Here is a 12,502-nt window from a genome sequence, read left to right as displayed (position 1 = left end):
TCAAAAAATTTTGCTAATAGTGAATGTTGGAAATGCTGAGCAGGTCAGGCAGCATCTATGGAAAGAGGGGAAAATAGTCAATGGTTAAGGCCAGTGATCAGAGGAAGGTGCATCAAGGTAAATTGTTAACTCTGCTTCTTTCCCCATGTATGCTGTCTGATGTGTGGCACATTTCTAGCATCTGCTAACTTTGTGTTTCCAGTATCTGCAATATTTTGCTGGCTGGTGTGTAGGATTCTTTAAACATTAATTTGCAGATTGAATTGGTGGTCAAGAAGGCAAGTACAATGTTAGCATTCATTTTGAGAGGACTCGAATATAAAAGTAAGGATATATCGAATCAGAATCAGGTTTATTATCACTGGCATGTGACATGAAATTTGTTAACTTAGCAGCAGTTCAATGCAATACATAATATAGGAGAAAATAAATAAAATTAAAAAATAAGTAAATCAATTGCAGTATACGTATACAGGCAGTCCCTGAGTTACGAACATCCGACTTATGGACAACTCGTACTTACAAACGGAGGGAGGAGAATGCCATCTGCCATTTTAAGTCATTGCCGTTAACACTGTGAGTGTGTAACTTTGTATTTGGCTTAAATATTTCTTAGCAAGATTCACCTTGACCCCCCCCCCCGCCCTTTTCCAGTCAACACCACCCCCACTTGTCCCATTTAACCTGTCTCAGTGCGGGTGGACTTTAGGCCCCCGGGGAACAGAGAACCTGCGGCCCCTGGCTGCTGCTGTATTTTTTTATTAAGTGCAATTGGAAACAATAGCCAGATCAGAAATGCTGATCAAGTCAACTACTCCCCAAAGAGAACTCTGATAGGCCAATCAGATGGTTCACCGCTGCTCAGCGATGGAACATAAAATCTTCAGTTTTCTGTTCTGTTGACGGAAAACGATCACGATTGAAAATAAAGTAGAAATAATAAAGCGATTGGAAAGAGGTGAAAAGCCATCGGTCATCGGAAAAGCTTTGGGCTACAGTCGGTCAACGATTGAAACAACTTTAAAGAATAACGGATAAAGTGAGAATAATGGAGCATGTGAAAGGCCCTGCCCCAATGATAGCTACAATTATTACTAAACAATGCAGTGGTTTAATTATTGAAATACATATGTTTCTTAATATGTTTTATATGCATAGAAAGGTAAAATATATACTATATACTAAGACAAATGTTTGACTAACTGACTCTAAATAATACCAGATGTACTTGTTCCAACTTACGAATGCGAGACTCGGGAATGGAACTCGTTCGTAACCTGGGGGCTGCCTGTATTAAATAGATTTTTTTTAAGTGCAAAAAACAGAAATACTGTATATTTTTTTAAAAAATGTGAGGTAGTGTTCAATGTCCATTTAGGAATTGGATGGCAGAAGGGAAGAAGCTGTTCCTGAATGTTGGGGCTTCATAAGGCATTGATCAGCCTGCACTGCATTGTGAGCAGTTTGGAGCCCCTTATGTAAGAAAAATGTGCTGGCAGAGTTAAAGCGGAGTTGATAGGTTCTTGATTAGTGAGGTGTTAAAGGTTGTGGAGAGAAGATGGGAGAATGGGGTTGAGAGGGATAATTAAAATCAGCCATTATAGAATGGTGGCACAGACTTGATGGGCCAAATGGTCTAATTCTGCTCCTGTATCTTATAGTCTTGTGGATAGGAGCAAAAGTGCATCTCTTTTGAAGCAGTTGTTTGAAGTCCCTCTGCACTGATGCTCCAGCACACCCATCCACACCTCTGCTGGATCCATAATATGTAATGTCATACACCACTATGAAGAGTCACTTGCCCTGATTACTTTTGGCATTTCAGATTATTTTTTTGTTTAGCAAAGTCAGCATTATTCACAGAAACATTTGTGTGTATTAGGAAATTGCATTTGTGTGTGAATCAACTGCCACCGTTTTTGGTTTCTGTTTATAAATTCTTGGAGCCACCTCTCCTGTTTATGTGGTATTCCAGGCGTTGAGATCCTTCACCTTTACAACTGGCATATATGCAGGGTACATTTTGTCACTCCCAGCACTGCACTGACATTGAGATGTTTCATGAAGATAACCAAACTGAGAGCAACACATAGAAAAGGCTGGAGAAATTCAGCAGGTCAGGCAGCATCGATGCAGGTGAAATAGGTCAAGTTTTACAACAAGACCCTTCAGGAATGAAAAGGAAGTATGGCTGAATAGGAAGGGAGGGGGAGGAGTACAAGCTAATAGATGATGGGTGAATTCAGGTAAGGAGGAAGGTGGATGGGAATGGGGGAAATGAAGAAAGAAGCTGAGAGGTAATTGGTTGAAGAAGTAAAGGGCTGAAGAAGCAGAAATCTAATGGGAGAGCCCAGTGGACATGGACAAAGTGGTAGGAGGAGGGACACCAGAGGGAGGTGATGAGAAGAAGAGAAGGGGTAAGAAGGGTGCCAGAATGGGGAATGGGAAAAGAGAGGGGGCAAAGCTGTATTAGATAAGCCATAGAAGCAGAATTAGGCCATATGGCCCATTGATGCTGCTCCATCATCCTATCATGGCTGATTTATTATTCTTCTCAACCTCATTCTCCTGCTTTCTTCCCGTAACCTTTGATGACTTTACTAATCAAGAACCTGTCAACCTCCACTTTAAATATATCCAATGACTTGACCTCCACAGCCATCTGTGGGAATGAATTCCATAGATTCACCACCCTCTGGTTAAAGAAATTCCTCCTCACCTCTGTCCTAAAGGTACACTCTTGAGGTTGTGCCCTTTGGTACCAGATTCCTCCACTATAGGAAATAATCTCTCCACATCCACTCTTTCTAGGCCTTTCAGTATTTAATAGGTTTCAATAATCCATGCTTTTATTCCTTCTACCAAAGTACATGACCATACACTTCCCTACACTGTATTCCATCTGCCACTTCTTTGCCAATTATCCCAATCTGTCTGTCCATCTGCAGACTCCCTGCTTCCCTTACACTACCAGCCCCTCCAACTATCTTCATATCGTCTCAGATAACATTACATTTGCTTTCCTTACCATTGACTCAACCTGCAAGTTAACCTTTAGGGAATTCTGAATGAGGACTTCCAAGTCCCGTTGCACCTCTGAATTTTGCATTTTCTGCTCATTTACTGTAGAAAATAGTCTATAGCTTTATTCCTTCTACCAAAGTGCATATGACTAAACACACCCCTACACTATATTCTATCTGCCACTCCTTTTCCCATTCTCCCAATCTAAGTCCTTCTTGAGAGTCCTACTTTCTTAACACTACATTCAACTCTTTGTATCTTCTGCAAACTTGCCTCCTTCCCCCCGCCCCCCCACCCCACCTTTCTGCCTTCCATAGGGATCGCTCCCTACATGACTCCCTTGTTCATTCGTCCTTCCCCACTGATCTCCACTGGTGCTTATCCTTGCAAGTGGAACAAGTGCTCTGCCTGCCCCTACACCTCCTCCCTCACTACCATTAAGGGCCCTAAACAGTCCTTTCTGGTGAGGTGACACTTCTCTTGTGAGTCTGCTGGGGTTACAGTATATACTGTGTCTGGTGCTCCTGTTGTGGCCTCCTGTATATCGATGAGACCCAGTGTAGATTGGGAGACCACTTCGCCAAGCACCTACGCTTTGTCTTCCAGAAAATGCAGGATCTCCCAGTGGCCATCCATTTTAATTCTGCTTCCCATTCCCATTTTGATATATCCATTCATGACCTCCTCCACTGTCGTGAGGAGGCCACACTTCGGTCGGAGGAACAACACTTTATATTCCATTTGGGTAGCCTCCAACCTAATGGCATGAATATCGATTTTTCAAGCTTCTGGTAATGACCCCACACCCCTTCCTTCACCATTTCCATCCACTTTTCACTCTCTCCCTGCCTGCACATCACCTCCCTTTGGTGTTCCTCCCCACTTTTCCATCTTCCATGGCCTTCTGTCTCTTTCACCAATCAACCTCCCAGCTCTTCATCCTTCCCCTCCAGGTTTCACCTATCACCTTGTGTTTCTCTCTCTCCTCCCTGAACTTTAAAATCTACTCTTCAGCTTTTTTCCCAGTCCTGCCAAAGGGGTTTGGCCCAAAACGTCGACTGTACTATTTTTTCTAGGTGCTGCCTTTCCTGCTGAGTTCCCCTATCATTTTGTGTGTGTTACTCGGGTTTCCAGCATCAGCAGATTTTCTCTTGTAAGCCATCAATTCTGTCATCCAAATCATTGATGTATAATGTGAAAAGAAACGGTCCCAATACCAACCCCTGAAGAACACCATTAGTCACTGGCAGCCAACTGGAAAACTCTGTTTCTTGCCAGTCAGCCAATTTTCTATCCATGCTAGTATCTTTTCTTAATACCATGAGCTTGTTGCAAAACCATTGTCATGGAAGCACTAACTAAGAACACCCAGAGTGGCTTTGAGTTTTGTTTTAAGAGTTTATTAACATGGTATCATGGAGAGTCTGCAGCAGTCTCCACCGCCACCAGAACTCTGAATTCTAGGTTATACAGAGCTCATATTTATACAGCAAGACAAACAACTTCATATAACTTTAGCATCCCACAGTCAGTGCATGATCAATCGCTTAAAAGATAAGTCAATTATCTCTCAGCATGAGTCTAACAGTTCTTCCTGCTTTCTGTTATCAGGACTTATGATTTATCCTCAGAGGCATCCTCCCTCCTGGTTCCAGGAGCCTAGTATCTTGTTAATTGGAGTTCCTGGTACTGCGCTTATCATCCAAGGTTATTCTCGACAAGTATCAGCAGTCTTGAGCCCAGCTGTTCCAGAATGGTCAAGTATCCCATCAGACACTAGTTTTAACCATTTCTACCACAACCATGCTCTCCCTCTATTAGAGGTGTGTGGTAGAGGACAGATTCCCCGTAATGATGTACTCTTGACTATAGGTGGATGGGATAATTGTAGTATAAATGGGAAATGTTATGACTTGGGAAGAGCAATGCTTTAGTTAGAGATAATAGATAGTGAACCTTTTCTTGAGGCGAAGAGAAGTATGTGAGGGGGCTGGAGCTAGATGTTGGCTATTATGCCATGACGGTGTAGAGTTGACAGGAAGGGTGCAGCAGATGCTTTGAGGAATGAGTGGCTGGCTAAAACTGCAGGAGAAAATTGCAGTGTTACAAAAAGTCTCTTGCTAGCTGAGATGATCAGGAGGCAGGAATCTCAAGCACTATTTGTGAGTTTAAATCCCACTCCAGAGGCTTGAGTACAACATAGATTAATAAGCATACATGACATCCTGCCTGCTGCTTTGGCTGGTTGTGAAAGATCCACTGGAATAACAGGCATCCTGGCTGATGCCTCTAAAACAAGCCATCCTTGAAGCAAATTTTCTTGGTGGCCTCCATGGTTCCAACTAATCGGGTGAAGGCTGTTGAATTTATCTTTTAGGCTTGAGCCAAACAGAGGCCCAAGAGCGTGGTTCTGATGTGTAAATTGGGACAAAGTCATGCGTGGAAGTGTTCCATCAGGGCCACATGATTAAGTCTGCTCTTAAGTTCTGTGTGCTAACAAAGTGTCAGCTGTGCCTTTGCACAGTCAGCACTCTTCCAAGAACTCAACAGCCATGAACCACTTTTGAACTGGTTTCACCATATAGTGATGTTTCTTGCAGGTAAAATGCAAGTGACGGCCAATCCTTGCCCTTGAATTGTGCTCAGATGAAAGTGTGATCACAGCTATGATGCAAGAATAATGAGGCAGCCAATTTGTTAAGTGGCATGTGGAGGAAGGTTCCATTGATACTGTCTCCATTTCAAAAATAGTTCATGCCTGCAGAGGGTCTGGGGAAATGCTGACAGTTGGCTCACAAATGCCAGCCTCCTGTGTTTCTGCCCCATTGTGCTGAGAACAGGTTGCACTGCTTATTATAAGGCTTCAACACTGTGGAAACCATTCAGAGTCAGGTTTATTAACGTTATCTTGAACGACATGGAAATTGTTTTACGTTCCAATGTAGTGCAAAGACAAATAGTGTAACATAAAAGGAATGAGGTAGTGTTCATGGACCATTTAGAAAACTGATGGTGGTTGCATCAGGGGTTAGCCATTGCAGTGCTTGAAGGGCATTTAGTCTCTAAGACCCCTGTTGGACCCTAAGAAATTAAAAGTAAATTTTGTTATCGAAGTACATATACATCACTATATGCAACCCTGAGATTTATTTTCTTGTTATCTATAGAGTAGTAACTATAACAGGATCAATGAAAGATCAACCGTAGTGCAGAAGACAACAAACTATTTATTGCTATTTATTTACATAATAAGATCATGAGATAACAAAATAAAGAGTCCTTAAAGTAAGATCATTGGTTGTGGGAACATCTCACAAGTGAGTGTGGTTAACTCCTTTTGATCAAGAGCCTGATGGTTGAGGGCCAGTAACTGAGCTGATGGAGATCGTGGAGGAGATGTTGTTGCCAATCCAAACTGACTGGGATCTGCAGGTGAGGAAATCCAGGAGCCAATTGCACAAGGAGGTATTGAGGTGCAGGTTGTGGTGCTAGTTCATTGCACTGATTCTTTCACCAAGTTCCTGGGTCTCCAATAGAGCTAAGGGTTTTTGCCATATTGGGGTCTGCCCCTGACCAACGTATACATTGAACAACTATTCCAGGTGTTTGTTTCTCTGCTTCATATTCTCCTATTATTCTTGTGTTGAACAGCTTATGTTGGCACTGAAATGTGTGGTGACACTTGTGGCCTGCCCCCAGTGCATCCTTGGGTGTGTTGGTTGTTAACACAAACTAAGTGTTTCACCATATGTTTTGATGTACATGTTATAAATAAATCTGAATCACATGAGTGTTTGATGGCTCTGGGCCTGTACTCACTGGAATTTAGAAGAATGGGGGTAACCTCATTGAAATCTATCGAATGTTGAAAGGCCTCAATAGAGTGGATGTAAAGATGATGTTTCTTATGGCGGAAAAGTCTAAGAACAGAGGGCACAGCATCTGCATGAGAGAGAGAATGTGGCATTAGCACCTGAATTGTTTAATTGTGGTTTAATGGGAGTTGTTTATCTTTTAGATTTCCTCGTGTTTTTCTCGAGCAACTCGCCCTTTATAATGAGGTCTCTGGTGCTTTCTGTTTAATCTTGTTAAGTTTATTTTGATGGACTCAGGGATTCTGTATTACTTGTATTATTTAAGTGGACGCCCAATTAATGCTAATCGCGGGGTCCTAGTTTTGGGAATGTTACTTATCGTGGTGTCACTCCACTAAACCACTGGTGTTCTTTTGGAATTATTATGAATAAACTCTACAACAGAGTCTGCCTTTCCTCCGCACTTGGGTTCCAACAGCGCTGCAATGAAGTGGGCAAGGGTCTGGTAGATGGCGTGTAACACTGGTAAATGAGATGTCATCCACTTTGGAAGGTAAAAAAAGATCAGAGTATTATTTAAATAGTGAAAATTTGCAGCAGCTGTTGTGCAGAGGGACTTGGGGGTGCTTGTGCATGAATTGCAAAAGGTTGGTTAAAAGGTTATCAAGAAGGCAAATGGAACATTTGCCTTCATTGCTAGGAGGATTGAGTTTAAGAGCAGGGAAGTTACGCTGCAAATTTATAGTATCCTGCTGAGATCACACTTGGAGTACTGCGTGCAGTTCTGGTCTTGAGGAAAGACGTACTGTGTTAGATATTTGGGTTATGTCCAAAGGGAAAAAATGACTGGAGTCACTTAGCACGTTAGCACAAGGGTGTTCATTAGAGGCATCAAAAAAGAAACCTACAAAAATAAGCAAAATAGTGAAAAGAAAACTGCCAATATTTACAATAAGATACTTACCAGAAAACTGAATAATAGGTCTGTACTTGAACTTGGCCACTGCTAATTTCTGGCAGCCCCGTTCTCTCTCCTACTGAGAGCGAAGAGCCCCGTTTTTTAGGCAGCAGGACATGCCATCTTTAATTACCCACAAAATTAACTTAAGACTACACGTGAATTAGAATATGATGTACTCCACAATGTATTTACAATCATACTACAAAATAAACAGAATTATTTGCCTTAAATAAGGTATACAAACAACATATACACATTTACACATCCGCATTACTAAAGAAATGGAATATTCCAAAGTGTATGGCAGGCAAGTCAACCTGAGCACACCAGTTGGTTTAGGACCCATTATAAGGGGAAGGCATTGAGGTTGTACAGTTAGCGCAATGAGGGCAGAATTACAAGCCAATGTTTGTGTATGTGTAAATGCACGTGTGTAGGGAGTGCATCTACTGAGTACGCTCCGTCATATTACCGCCCTCCTGTCCTGCAGTGACGATGTTCGGCAGCTGAGAGAGGTAGCCTGCAGTAACGTTTCCTTTCCCTGCTTTATGGTGGCCACAGAATTGGAAAGGGTCGGAGCTCCAGGTACCACTGTGTCACTCTGGCATTAGTCTGTTGTTGTCTGAATCCATGCCAATGGTCTGTGGTCTGTGTAAAGGTCAAACTCCCTGCCAAGGAGGTAGTACTGAAAGCTGTCAAGGGCCCATTTAATGACTGGACACTCCTTTTCAATGGTGGAATGCCTGGTTTCCCTTGGGAGGGGTTTTTGGCTCAGGTAAAGGACAGGTCACTCTTCTCCATGTTCTCCACTGCTCCAATGCCTGCATTTGAGGCATCCACCTGGACAAGGAGCTGTTTGTCAAAGTCTGGGCTCCTTGTCCAGGTGCCAAAAACCCCTTTGTCAGAGGGCACAGCATCTGCATGAGAGAGAGAATGTGGCATTAACAATGCAGCTTTCTGGCCTTTCTTCAGAAATGATCAGTTCTGATTTTTAAACTAGAAAGTTCTCAGTGATAAATACTGACTGAGGAGCATGATCTTGCTCTCCTTATGCGAAGATGTTTTGTATCCACCAGCTGGTAGCATCTCAAACAATGTGGCCTAGAACTGCAATACACACAAAATACTGGAGATAGTGCAAAAAGAGTGGGGGATGGAATAGTGTACATGGGTTCATTGTCCATTCAGAAATCTGATGGTGGAGGGGAAGAAGCTGTTTCTAGAACATTGAGTGTGTGTCTTCGGGCTCCTGTACTTCCTCCCTGGTGGTAGTAATGAGAAGAGGGAAAGTCCTGGTTGGTGAGTGTCCTTAATGATGCATGCCACTTTCTTGAGGTATTCTGCAACCCTCTGAAGCCTTTCATGATCCTGAGCATTGGAACCACCATCCCAGGTACTAGTGTAACCAGACAAAATGTTCTCCACCATATATCTGGTGGAAATTTACACTGTCACTTGTAAACATAATGACATTGATGTACATGTTGCTCCTCTCATGTTCTCAATATTTATTAATATTTTTGTATTGGCACAGTTTGTTGTCCTTTGCACACTGGCTGAATGCCCAAGTTCATGCAATCTTTCATTGATTCTATTATGGTTATTATTCTATTATGGATTTATTGAATGGTGGTGGCATCCGTTAGTCTCGCAAGACCATGGATCTGTGCATGGAAGGTTTTCGGGGCGCAGGCCTGGGCAAGGTTGTATGGAAGACCGGCAGTTGTCCATGTAACAAGTCTCCCCTCTCCATGCTACCAACGTTGTCCAAGGGAAGGGCAAGGGCCGATACAGCTTGGCACCAGTGTCGTCGCAGGAGTTGCCAGAATGAGGTTGAAGACAACATCAGACTGCCTTAGGGACTCCAGCTCCGGATTTGTCCTCCGGGTTTACTCCCAAAACCTTTCCCATGACTGGGTAAGGCTGCAAGGCAGCGGAGGTTTGAAATCAGAGTTTTCCTTCTCTTAGATGGACTGCTTTTCCAGGCTGATGAGCTCCATCTACCTGAAGCACTGGTTTTAAGGCACCAGGACCCGCCTTTGCTCCTTCTCCTGTCAGTAGAAACATTTCTGCCGGGCTTAGAGGCTAAACCACACGAGAAGGCCAGGAGTTGGACTTGGTTGTCAGAGGCTACTTGAGTCTCGTGCTGTGAGGAGCACTTTTAGGTAGTGGGAGCTTGTCCCCTGAGTATGCCCACAAGAAAATGAATCTGTGTTGTGTATGGTGACATGTGTACTTTGGTAATAAATTTACTTTGAACTTTTAAATTTAATGAGTCGGTGTTTGGGAAGTTGAAAGGTCTGAAGATAAGATGCCTGGACCAGATGGACTGCACCCTGGGGTTCTGAAGAGATCTTGGAGGCATTACTAATGATCTTTCAAGAATCACCAGGTTCTGGCATGGTTCCAGAGGACTGGAAAACTGTAAATGTCACTCCACTCTAAGAAGGGAGGGAGGCAGAAGAAAGGAAATCATAGGCCAGTTAGCCTGACTTCAGTGGTCAGGAAGACGTTGGAGTTGATTGTTAAGGATGAGGTTTCGGGTATTTGGAGGTGCATGAAAGTAGGCCAAAGTCAAAATGGTTTCCCGATGGGGAAATCTTGCCTGACAAATCTGTTGGAATTATGAGGAACTAACAGACTGGATAGACAAAGGAGAGTCAGTGGATCTTGTTTACTTGGATATTCAGAAGGCTTTTGACAAGGTCCCGCGCATGAGGTTGCTTAACAAGTTAAGAGCTCGTGGTATTACAAGAGAGATACTAGCATAGTGTTACGAAGAAATAGGTTCATGGGTTTGCTAAGTGAGACAGAAAACACTAATTATGAATAAGCCCGTTAACCATTTATTTACAGGAAGCAATAAAACATTTGACCAAACATCTAATTCAATCAAGTACTCATCTAAGCCACCCTAGTCAACCATGATACCAAACATTCAGAAACACTTCAAACTCCACAGGTACTTTGTTAAGTCTCCCCAAGTTACACAACTACAAACTAATCATTCAGCAGATACTTAGCTAAGTGTGCACACTTTCCCAATGGTTCTTCAGCACTGGTTGTGACCTCAGTGTGAAGAGAAGCCCCTGAAGACAAACAAAAAGCCAGTGATTCTCTCTCATGTGCTATTCTTGTATCCCCGAGATGCCTGGAACTGGACACTGGTGCTGTGGTACACAAGGCAACCAATGGAAATGAGCTGCTGTATCTGTCAAATGGGCCAATCAGTGACCAGCACAGTGGAATTGGCTTTTGACTGGCAAGTAAACTAACCTCATATTACACATGGCTAAAACAATGGCAAAGAGTGCGAATAAAGGAGGGCTTTTCTGGTTGGCTGCTGGTAACTAATGGTATTCCACATGGGTCTGTGTTGGGACTGATTCTCTTTACATTGTAAGTCAATGATTTAGATGATGGAATTGATGGTTTTGTGGCCAAGTTTGCCAATGATATGAAGATAGGAGGAAGGTGGATAGTGTTGAGGAAGCAAGGAGTCTAGAGAAGGATTTTGACAGATTGGGAGAATGGGCAAAGAAGTAGCAGATAGAATATAGTGAAGGGAAGTATATGATCATGCACTTTGATAGAAGAACAAAAGTGTAGCTTATTTTCTAAATGGGGAGAAAATTCTGAAGGGCAAAGTGACTTTAAAGACCTTGTGCACGGTTCCCCTAAATGCTAAATTGAAGGTTGAGTCAGTGAAGAAAGCAAATGCAATGTTACCATCCATTTTGAGAGGATTGGAACACAAGAACAAGGATGTAATGCTGAGGCTTTATAAGGCATTGGTCAGACCATACTTGGAGTATTGTGAACAGTTTTGGACTCCTGATCTAGAAACCGATGTACTGACATTGCAGAGGGTCCCAAGTAGATTCACAAGAATGATGCCGGGAACAAAAAGGTTAATGTGTGAGCAGCTCTTGATCACTCAGGGACTGCACTTGCTGGAGTTTAGAAGAATGAGGGGGATCCCATTGAAACCTATTAAATATTGAAATGCGTGGATGGAGTGGATGTGGAGAGGATGTTTCCTATGGTGCGGAATCTGGGCCAAGTCACCTAATTCTGCTCCTGTGTCTTATGGTCTTGTAACTGACCTGTCCTGGGCCTCTGACTCTTGTGCCTGTTCCCCATTACCCTCAAGGTTTTACCTACCTCCTCTTTAAGTGTCCCAAATGTTTGCCATCCATGTACCTCTGGAGCAAAAAAACTCATTTCCATTTCTCTCAGGAAATGGCTTCAGTAAAATGTTAGTTTGAAATGACTGTCCCTAATCCTATTACTATGTGCCCTCTTTTGAGACTTTTCTGTTAGTGGAAACATTGAGTTATCTGCCCTGTTGTGTCTCCTTAGAATCTCTTGTATTTTGATGAGGTCACCTCATTCTTTAAACCACAAAAGAGCATAAATCAAATTTCTTTAGCTGGTGTTGAGGAGGAGATTTTTTAAAAAAAAGGATCAGCCATGATGGAATGACGGAGCAGACTCGATGGGCCAGATGGCCTAATTCTGCTCCTGTGTCTTATGGCCTTATGGAAATAGCCAATCTTCATAATTTGTGTAATTTTTGTTTTTTAAATCTTGCTGATTCCCTGTGCTGTTGGAAATCTATTCCTTACTCAATCCAGCTCAGAACTGGAGGACTGGAGACTGATTTTTATCACGGTTATACACAATTAGGAGGGGTGTAGAT

General features: G+C 42.7%; 1 protein-coding gene across 2 annotated transcripts in view; it reads left to right on the top strand.

The window, feature by feature from the left end:
• Nucleotides 1-12,502, top strand: part of faim2b (Fas apoptotic inhibitory molecule 2b) — a 60,646-nt gene that overhangs the window by 1,941 nt on the left and 46,203 nt on the right. The window lies entirely within an intron of this gene.

The sequence above is a fragment of the Hypanus sabinus genome, chromosome X1, assembly GCF_030144855.1.
Source record: "Hypanus sabinus isolate sHypSab1 chromosome X1, sHypSab1.hap1, whole genome shotgun sequence".
NCBI classification, from domain to species: Eukaryota; Metazoa; Chordata; class Chondrichthyes; order Myliobatiformes; family Dasyatidae; genus Hypanus; species Hypanus sabinus.
This window is presented reverse-complemented; position numbering and strand designations above follow the sequence as displayed.